General features: G+C 36.1%; 1 pseudogene; it reads right to left on the bottom strand.

The window, feature by feature from the left end:
- Window positions 1-1755: 1755 nt before the first annotated feature.
- Window positions 1756-7559, bottom strand: LOC113766132 (annotated as a pseudogene).
- Window positions 7560-9383: the final 1824 nt, after the last annotated feature.

The following is a 9383-nucleotide window of genomic DNA, read 5'->3' as shown; positions in this document are numbered from 1 at the left end:
ATGTATTATTTTTGAAATACATAAAAATATATACTATTAATTTTCAAAAATTAATAATATTATTTTTTCAGAAAATAAAAAAATTTTAGAATGCAAATATTTCAACAAAAGTTAATAAATTTGTTTTCCAAAAATAGATGAAATTACTTTTCAAAGAATAGATTTATTTATTTATGAGATATGTATTGAGAACTATTAAGATAAATACTTGATTTGATTATAGGTCCATGCTATTATACTATGTAGAGTGTAATTTACAGTGAGTGATAATATAATGAAATAGAGGATAATAAAGTGATGATATAGCATGTGAATTGCACTCTTTAACTCAAAAGAGCGCAACCCATTGTAAATGCCTTAGGACACCTTCAAAACTCTTTCTTGTTTTCATATATTTTTTTTCGGGTTAAGCATCCAGATTTATCTTACGCTACTCCTACACTGTGGGAAGGGGAGTGCCCAAGTGTATTGTGTGAAGGCACAAGAATATACACGTACCATCATTATTACAAGTACATGAATTTCGAAGTTATATGAAAGCACTAGTAAATTCCAAGAGATACATGAATCTACTAATGAATCTGAAAGGGAATGAATGTATTAATGAAGCTTAGGAAAAATGCATGAAAAACACTTAAATTTAAGGCACAATTTTCAACACAAACATGTTATAATCAATATGTTTGTTCACATTATACTTCTACCTAATTTGAATGTCTAACTTCTCTAGCTATTTCTTCCATAAGAATATTAATTCTATTTAAACGAAGACTTTAAACTAGAAATATTCGTTTGTACATTTTATACACCAAAAAATGATAGTCATATGTTGTAAAATCTTTTTTGAGTTCACTAGGCTACTGTAGCAAAGTAAATTCCTTATTTTCTCTAAAAGCGAAATATGTTTTCAACTTTCTCTTAATATCTACATTCAAATACTTATAATTGAGTTAATTAAGGTACTCGACAATTACTAGTATGAAACAAGATGAAAGTTAAAGCTTTATGTCAATAAACGAGTTGAAATATATAAAAATCATGTATCAACTCTCAAGCTTTATTCTAAGCGCAAAGGGTAAAGAGCACATTGATAGATAAAGCACGAGTAAAAATTGCAGTTTTTAGTCCTATGTATGCTTGGCTCGTCTTACTATAGCCTAGTATGTTTGACTTTAGATAATATTTTCTTCCTTAAGAATTTCATACTTCTCATTTAGATCTTCAATTCTTAATTTTTTTTGACATATTAGATCCTTTTATTTCTAACATTATACTCTTGAAAGGCATCTTGGATGCTGGAGAGTGGACTTGAAGTGCAAATTTCATAAAGATCATAGACCGAATTTAAAAAATTAAAAGGTAAAGGACTAAAGTTAAATTATTTATACCTTAAGGAATCATGTATGGTAAAGATGCAATATGGGGAACTAATAATGAAATTATTTTATCATACAAGGAACCAAGACTGGTTCTTCCTTCATTTTCTTTAATCTGTGCTTTGCCCCATATGTGGGAGACAAATCACGTCATCGTTTTCTGCCTCTAGAGAATTTGAAATGTATCATAATGTGGCTTGTTATATAATGAGAATTTTAGCGTACCAAGTACCCTAAAAGTTTAGTGTATCAAATGCTCTTGAAAGAGTTGTAATATACGAAATAGTTATATTCGGATTTCTATTTTTTTTTTTGAAGTTTTTTCTTGAAAATATATTATAGCAATTTGATGTATGTATCAAAAAAGTAATCGAAAATGTGTCCGCGAAAAACGTGAAAATATTTTCTTAGAAAACTGCAATCCAAACAAAGGTAGTTTAGCACCAGGTGACACGATGAGCTTGGTTTCGCACCAGGGGACATGATCTGCGAATTTTGTTATCCTCCTCTACTCAGGTGCTCCCGCATTTTTGCCCACCTTTCCCTTCAAATTCAGGTCAGGGAGAGTTTCTCAGCAGAAGATCCTGAGTCTATTTTCAGTACTTGAGTCTCCTTTTTCTCCAGAAGCAATTGAATCAAGCCTCTCAAAATAATATCAGCCTCATCCTTCTTGATCACTTGAACTTCATCAGGAGACACTTTATTCATCCTTACCAGGTCTTTGATTGCTTCAAGGCTGATTACGTTTGTCTCTCCCTCATTTCCACCTTCTTCCTCAAGCTCAAGGGGAACTGCAGCTTCGGGTGCTTGTTGATTACTTTTATGATTTTCAAATTCGACATTTTTCTTTTTTTCCTCAAGGAACTCAATCAGGCCTTCTAGTGCAGTTTCAGGAGTCACCATTCTTCAATAACTGCTCCCCTACCTCTGCAGGAGTCACCTTTGTAACTTTCATCAGCTGCTCAACAACCAAGAAGAGTGGATGATCTGTGATTCCAAGGTACTTGGAAGCAAGCAATTTGAAACCGCACGGGGTGCAATACGACATGTAAATGTGCACATCCATACGACCAGGGCGCAATAAAGCTGGATCTAGCTTATCTTTATGATCAGTTGTAAACACTATGATGCGCTCATCCCCACAGCTCGACCATAGTCCATCAATGAAGTTCAGCAATCCAGACAAGGTAAACTGGAAAGATGGTGAGTTAGAAAAGATTTTGCTGAGTGCTGACAATCTAATTTCTCCATGGCTGTAGTAAATATATGCATCTCAGGGAGAGATGACTGCAATTACTGGATTCATAGTGAAAATGGAACCTACACTGTCAAATCAGGCTACAAGGAACTGTGCAAAGGGTTAACTGATCAAGAGGAGAGAAGAGGAGCTGAGGGAGAAACCAGCTCAGCTAAATCTGGCAGGAAAACCTGGAAGGTACTGTGGAAGCTGGACGTCAAGTGCAAGCTAAAACACTTTATTTGGAGGTGTATCAATGGAGCATTACCAGTCAATGGACTAATACATTGAAGAACTCAGACTGGTGATCCAATCTGCAAAGGATGTGGAGAGCAAGAGGAATCTATTGATTCCATTGCAGAAAAGCTCAAGAGGTATGGAATATGTCACCAATACAATGGGATGGAGTAGTAGAGCATACAGGGAACTTTTTAGCTTGGTGGAATGCTGTTATGGGAGCAACAAGCAGGATAAATGGCATGGCCCATATAGAGTTGACAGCCAATATACTCTGGCAAATCTGGAAAAATAGAAATGATTGGAATTTTAATGCCAAACAAAGACATCCAATGAAAGCTGTTCAAAAGGCACAACAGGAATGGCAGGAGCAGGTAACAGTCAGAAGAAAGAATGAGAGAATGAGCTCTGCTGATATCAGTGGAGCCAGGGAAGAGCCAGTAGCAGTAGAAGAGGGGAGTGCAGATATTCAAATCCGAGTAACAACTCAAGTGCAGAAAGATTCAAGCAGAGTTGGGATGGGGATTATTGCAACTAACAGCAATAAACAGGTGGTAATAGCTTGGGCACTTAATGATAGAAGCTCAGGAAGTCAACTACAGGTTACTGCTAAAGCTGTTAAGCTGGCCATCATCAAGGCCAAAAAACAGCAGTGGCAGGAAATTAAAGTACGTATCCCCATCATCCAAGTGCTGAAGGAGATAACATCAAGGAAAACCAGGGACATCAGAATGGCAACATTAATCGATGATATCAACAATCTGAGGTCCTTATTCCAGAAATGCTCCTTTTGTTTGGATAGGATTATAGATCATAGATGTAAATTGATTAATGATTATGCTTTAGGCATCTTTCAAGATGAGGAATGGATTAATCCTCAGTGTACTTTGCACTTTTGTATAGCATCACTTGAGCCTTTGCTCATATAAGTGTACATCTTTTGCCCATCAATACAAATTATATCGTCGCTGAAAAAAAAAGTAATAAATATATGCAAGTATCTAAGTCAGAGCCCAAGAGACTGACAAGGAATTCTGTGAATCTCCAGCCCTTGGTACTTCACTAACGAGAAATGGCAACTGGCATTTGGGTACCTGGCTAGGAGTCTAAGACATACCGTTGTAGATGGAACTTGTTTAGACATTCAATTTAATCGCCTTAAACCGTGATTATCACTTTCTGCCAACTTGTATGATAACAGATATGCTTGATAAAGTCTTCTGGTATATGGTATTTGCCAAAGCACTCTAGTTTGTCTATGTGTCAAGAGTTCATCAAGCAATTTCAGCTCACGCAAAGGAGAGAGTCATGCAATGGGCAAAACTGAAGCAATATGTATACCCTCGTAATAAAGCACACTGCAAGATTTAATGCTATGTTACTCCAAAGCAGCACAAATCACGTTGGAAACTTACCCTGTTTTCTTGACCATATTGGTGAGGGTGCATAGGCGCCCTTGATGCTTTTGGCCGGTTGTTCGTGAGCTCAATCGAGCAATCAATGTCCTCCACGACGAGTATCGACTGATTAGCTGTTGAAATCAGATACCTTCTCAGATCAGAGTTGGTCCTGATATCAGTGAGCTCCAAGTCATAGATATCAAATTTTAAATAATTGGCAATGGCTGCAATCAAACTTGATTTCCCTGTTCCTGGTGGCCCAAACAGCAAATACCCTCTTTTCCATGCCTTCCCAACTTTCCTATAAAGCTCTTTCCTTCGGACAAAGTTCTCAACATCATTGATAACCATCTTTTTATCATCCGTATCTATCGCCAACGTGTCAAATGTGGCTGGATGATCAAGATTAACTGATTGCCACGGATTACCCCTATGTCCCATCATCCGATCATTTCCCAACATAAACAATTTCATGTCTTCTTTTCAACTTCAACAGCCTTGGATCTTTCCAAAACATAAGGCAAGTACTCACCAATAACCATTTCCTTATGCTTCTTGTGAAAGATTAATTCATAATACCGGTGTTCAGATATCATAGTTGAATTGTAGTCACCAGGCATCGTAACGTATCTCGGTTGAATCTGCTCACGAACCATCCTCCATTTTAGCTGGATGCCGTTAAATTGTTGGGCGAGTTCTTCATTGCTTTCCATGTAAACGTTGATTTTCTTTTCTTTTTGAGGCAACGTGGCTCGAAGCCTTTTGGTGGACGGACTTAGGATGGATCCCAAGTAAACTTCTACAGCCTTGAAGAGTTGATTTTGGCCGAGGCCATCGTATTCATCGATGGCTAAGATGATTTCATTGGAGAATGCTGTCTTCATTGGAGAATGCTGTGAAAAGCTGGTGAACTTTGGTGAAGAAGAAGTGTCTGAACTCCTGGGGGATGATATCATTGGCGAAGGACCTAATAAGCATGGCTGTGGCAGTTACAGAGGCTGCAGCAGAAATGATTGCTTCGGTTGATGGTATTTGGATGTTTGAAAAATGTATGCCCTTTGGGGAATTGTTTTCAGGAACTCAGATCAATGGGGTTTGATGTAGCTGAAGAGGGTTCCAGGTACTTCAAAATATAAACAAAGAATCAAGAGGAATAACGCTGAGATTCAGTGGAATTCTTCTTGGAATTTTTTTGTTTCCAATCTGTGAAGCTGGAATGACAAGGAAATTAAGCAGAAATAGAAAAAGTCTCGAATAGTACTATTGTTGGACAGTAAAGATTGAAGACTTTTGGTAGACTTTATGGAAATTGTATGGGAATGGGGGTTTTCTCAAAAATTAAATTATGGTGTTAGTTGGGGAAAGACTGGAGCAAAAGGTGACTGATCACTCAATCAGCAAAGACTTTTACCAAGACTCCCAGAGTCTTCTTCCCTTTCTAGATGGCGTTTCTGACCAGCAACGCCTGTTTCTTCAGCCAATTAATGACTCCAATCTTCAAGTGATGTACCCTCCAAGTTCCTTTCCTTTCTTCATATTCCAGACTTGAGATTATACTCTAAGAGGCCTTTTTTCCTGTATACCTAATAGGCTTTAAGCTAGCCAGAAACAAAACATATCCCATAAATTCGTTTATTGCACAATTTCTAAGGCAACCAAAATTGGATTTTCCTGAGGAATACAAAAAACTTGAACAATTGCTTACCTTTTCAAAAATTTTGGCTATTGCAATCCTTCTAATGTAGTCAAATCTGCAATTTCCTGAGAACTTCTGAGATGACCTTTTCAAAGAACTTATACTGACTAGTGGTCTAAGAAGGAAGTTGCTTCATTTAAATACCAAGTGTCCAAAAAGAAGGGTAGAAAAAGTATAGAAAAGCAGATCAAAGCATGTCTGAGCGATCAAAGAAATGTTCTCCCGGTTGAACTACTACTGAATAAGCAACTAGTACTCCAAAAAGCAGACGGGAAAAATCCACTTCTCGTCCCTAAACTTTGAGTTAGGGACACAATTCATCCTCAAACTTTTAGACGCACCACATTTAGTACATAAATTAATTATTTTTTTTTACATTTAATCCAAAAATGGTAAATTACTTAATTTGAATGGAGAAAATCACATATTTGATACGTGACCATTAAGTAAAAACAATTTCTTAGTCAAAATTAACACCATGTCAGTCTTCTCTATCCAAATTGAATATTTTACCGTTTTTTGTTGAAATATAACCCAAAATAATTAATTCATATGTTAAATGTGATGTGTCTAAAAGTTTTGGGAACGAAATGTGTCTCTAACTCAAAGTTTAAGGACGAAAAGTGAATTTTTTCCAAAAAAAAAAAAAACTGTTGGGGAGGCTGCTTTTAGCTTTTATGCCTGAGAACAATGCTAAGGATTGAGCACAACAGAACAAATATAACAGAAAATAAACACTCTCATAAAATAAGTACTGGTATAAAGAAAATTTAAATTTGACCTTTCACTAATTACCCATTGTCCTTATGGTATCCAAGGGAAAAAAAAAAAGGAACAGCAGCCCCATGATAAATATTATATCCGCCAATAAATGAAAAAATAGAGAAATGAACAGACCGTTCAAGGCAAATAAATAGAAACCATTTTACACATCTTAAATTTCAATCATCTGGAGCAACAGGAATATAAGCCTTGTGTCTGCTTTGTACCGTCACTCCCATCGTTGACAAGGCTAATCCGATTGACAGATAATTCCGCTTTGTAAGAATCAGAGTTCAGTACCTTCCTGCTAACGTTGTTGTAGATCTCTCGAATAACCATCTCAAAAGCTGTTATAACGTTTGTTGAATCTAATGCAGATGTCTCCATGAAGAACAATCCTTCTGATTCTGCGAGACTCTTGCCTTCCTCCACGCTCACATCCCTTATATTCTCCAAATCACATTTGTTCCCGACAAGCATCCTTGCAACAGTTGTATCAGAATGAGCTGCAAGATGATAACTTAAAGGTCATTGGAAACGCAGAGGGTAGTTATACGATGAGAATGATAGACCATGAAATTGATTCTGAAAGCAAGAGACCGTAGCTTGAGAACCATACCCATGCACAAAAGATATTCAGTGACCACAACTTCCACAATATACCAAGTGGAAAATGAAATCATCAATGTCACTGTTTAGGAGAAAATATATACTTCCCTTCTGACAGTACATCTGTTTGGACAATTAAACAAAGAAGGAAACTATCTTTTCTGCCTCCCTGATATAGGCATCCAACACGCATTACTCTTAAAACCCCCAATAGCACTTTCCTCAGGCTTGTAGAGGGGCATTTGATCATGGAATGATAAAGAAATTACTCAAAGAATCCCCTTTCAAAATATCTTCGCAGAAAAAAGATTGAGAAAGGGGTAGAGGTGCAGGCAGGCGAATATCAACATAAACCACAACCCAATGTAAACAATGACATGGGATGGGATGAATCAAAATAACTAAACAATGACATCAACAACAGCATTAAAGTCAGTGTTTTGAAAACCGGACCGGACCGGCCGGTTGGACCGCGAACCGGCCATGGCTCTGGTCCGGTTCTATGCTATAGTTGACCAGGTTAAAAAACCGGTCAAAAATCGGTTAAACCGTGGAAACCGCCGGACCGGATTGAACCGGCGGTTTCCGGTTTTCGAGATTTTCCTTTTTTTTTTTTTTTTTTAACGTTTTGCAAAATGCAGCTATCAAGATTCGAACTCAAGACCTTTGTAATAAAAGACCAATGTAGTAACATTGCACCATCACATCTTATTAGTTTTTTTTGATAACTTATTTATATAAAACAAAAACTCATATTTCTTTTTTTCATTTTTTTTACAAAATCTAATCATCTCATGCTCTTTTTTTTTAATCTTTAACACACACACACACACACACTCTCTCTCCTCTTTTTTTTGTCACTCTCTTTTAAATCAAACCACTTTATTTTTAATTTATTGATGTTTTCTTCCATCTTTTAATTTTATTTTTGTCCATTAAATTGAAAAAGGTTAAAAAAGAATTATTTTTCTTTAACCCAAATTATTTAATGCCACAACCACTCATTTTTATCTCATTTTTTATTTCTTATCAAGTTTGCATTTCTATTTTCGATTCTCTTGACTTCTTTCGAACTCCAAAATTCCTTTTTTAAATTGCAATCTCTAAATCCCAAAACGTAAATTAAAATTTAAGTTCACAAAATCTAAATTCTCATAGACATGAATTTTGTATAATTTTAAAATATTATGATATTTTTGGGTTAGATCTAAGATTTTTTTGGTAGATATAATTGAAATTGAAATGAAATTTATTTGTTTTAACTTATAATTTAAATTTTTTATTTTTAAAAAATCAAGTTATTTAAAAATAGTAAACTTTTCATCATATAATGTATTAAATTAGTCCATTACATGTCTTATTTTGTGCATAAATATTTATATAAATTATTTTTTTTAAAATTCATTGAACCGAGGTTGAACCGGTCCGACCGGTTGAATCTCGACCCTTTCACGTCACCGGTTCAATTAACGGTCCGATTTTTAAAACATTGATTTAAAGTAGAAAAAAGAAACAAGCACAGGACACCGTCACTTGTGTTGGGTGGGCCAGCCCATTTGTGGGCCAACCCACCTATGCACAAAGCTTGAGGGTTTCTCAAGCTTAAAAGAAAAGTTAGCTGCCGCATTCTTAATTTTCAAGCTTCGGTGCTTGTGCGAGAAAAAGAAAAAGAGCCAGCCGGCATTTTCTTTGAGAGAGACGAAGAGAGAGAAAGAGGGAAAGCTAGAGAGAGAAAATTCTTTGCAACTTTGAAGTCTCAATTGGAAGGTGATTTGAAGTCCGATTGAGACGAAATTTTACACACAGGATCCTCTCATCAAACTCTACTCATCTACCGATTCAGATTTCGGATTTCCTCTTCATTTGGTAACACCTTTCCAAACCCACTTCTTTGACAATTATAGTTTTTGGGGGTGATTTTGTAGCAGATTGGCTTGGTTGGTATTGGTGATATTATTGTCATCCGAATATTTCGGGTAGACCTGTGTATTCCCATTATTGTGATAGTGGAAATTTTGACTGGACTAGGTCCCGTGATTTTTCCCAATTTGGATTTTTCACGTAAA

Source organism: Coffea eugenioides, chromosome 3 (assembly GCF_003713205.1).
Source record: "Coffea eugenioides isolate CCC68of chromosome 3, Ceug_1.0, whole genome shotgun sequence".
In the NCBI taxonomy this organism is placed as follows: domain Eukaryota; kingdom Viridiplantae; phylum Streptophyta; class Magnoliopsida; order Gentianales; family Rubiaceae; genus Coffea; species Coffea eugenioides.
Note: the sequence above shows the minus strand (reverse complement) of the source record. Positions and strands in the feature narration are given on the sequence as shown.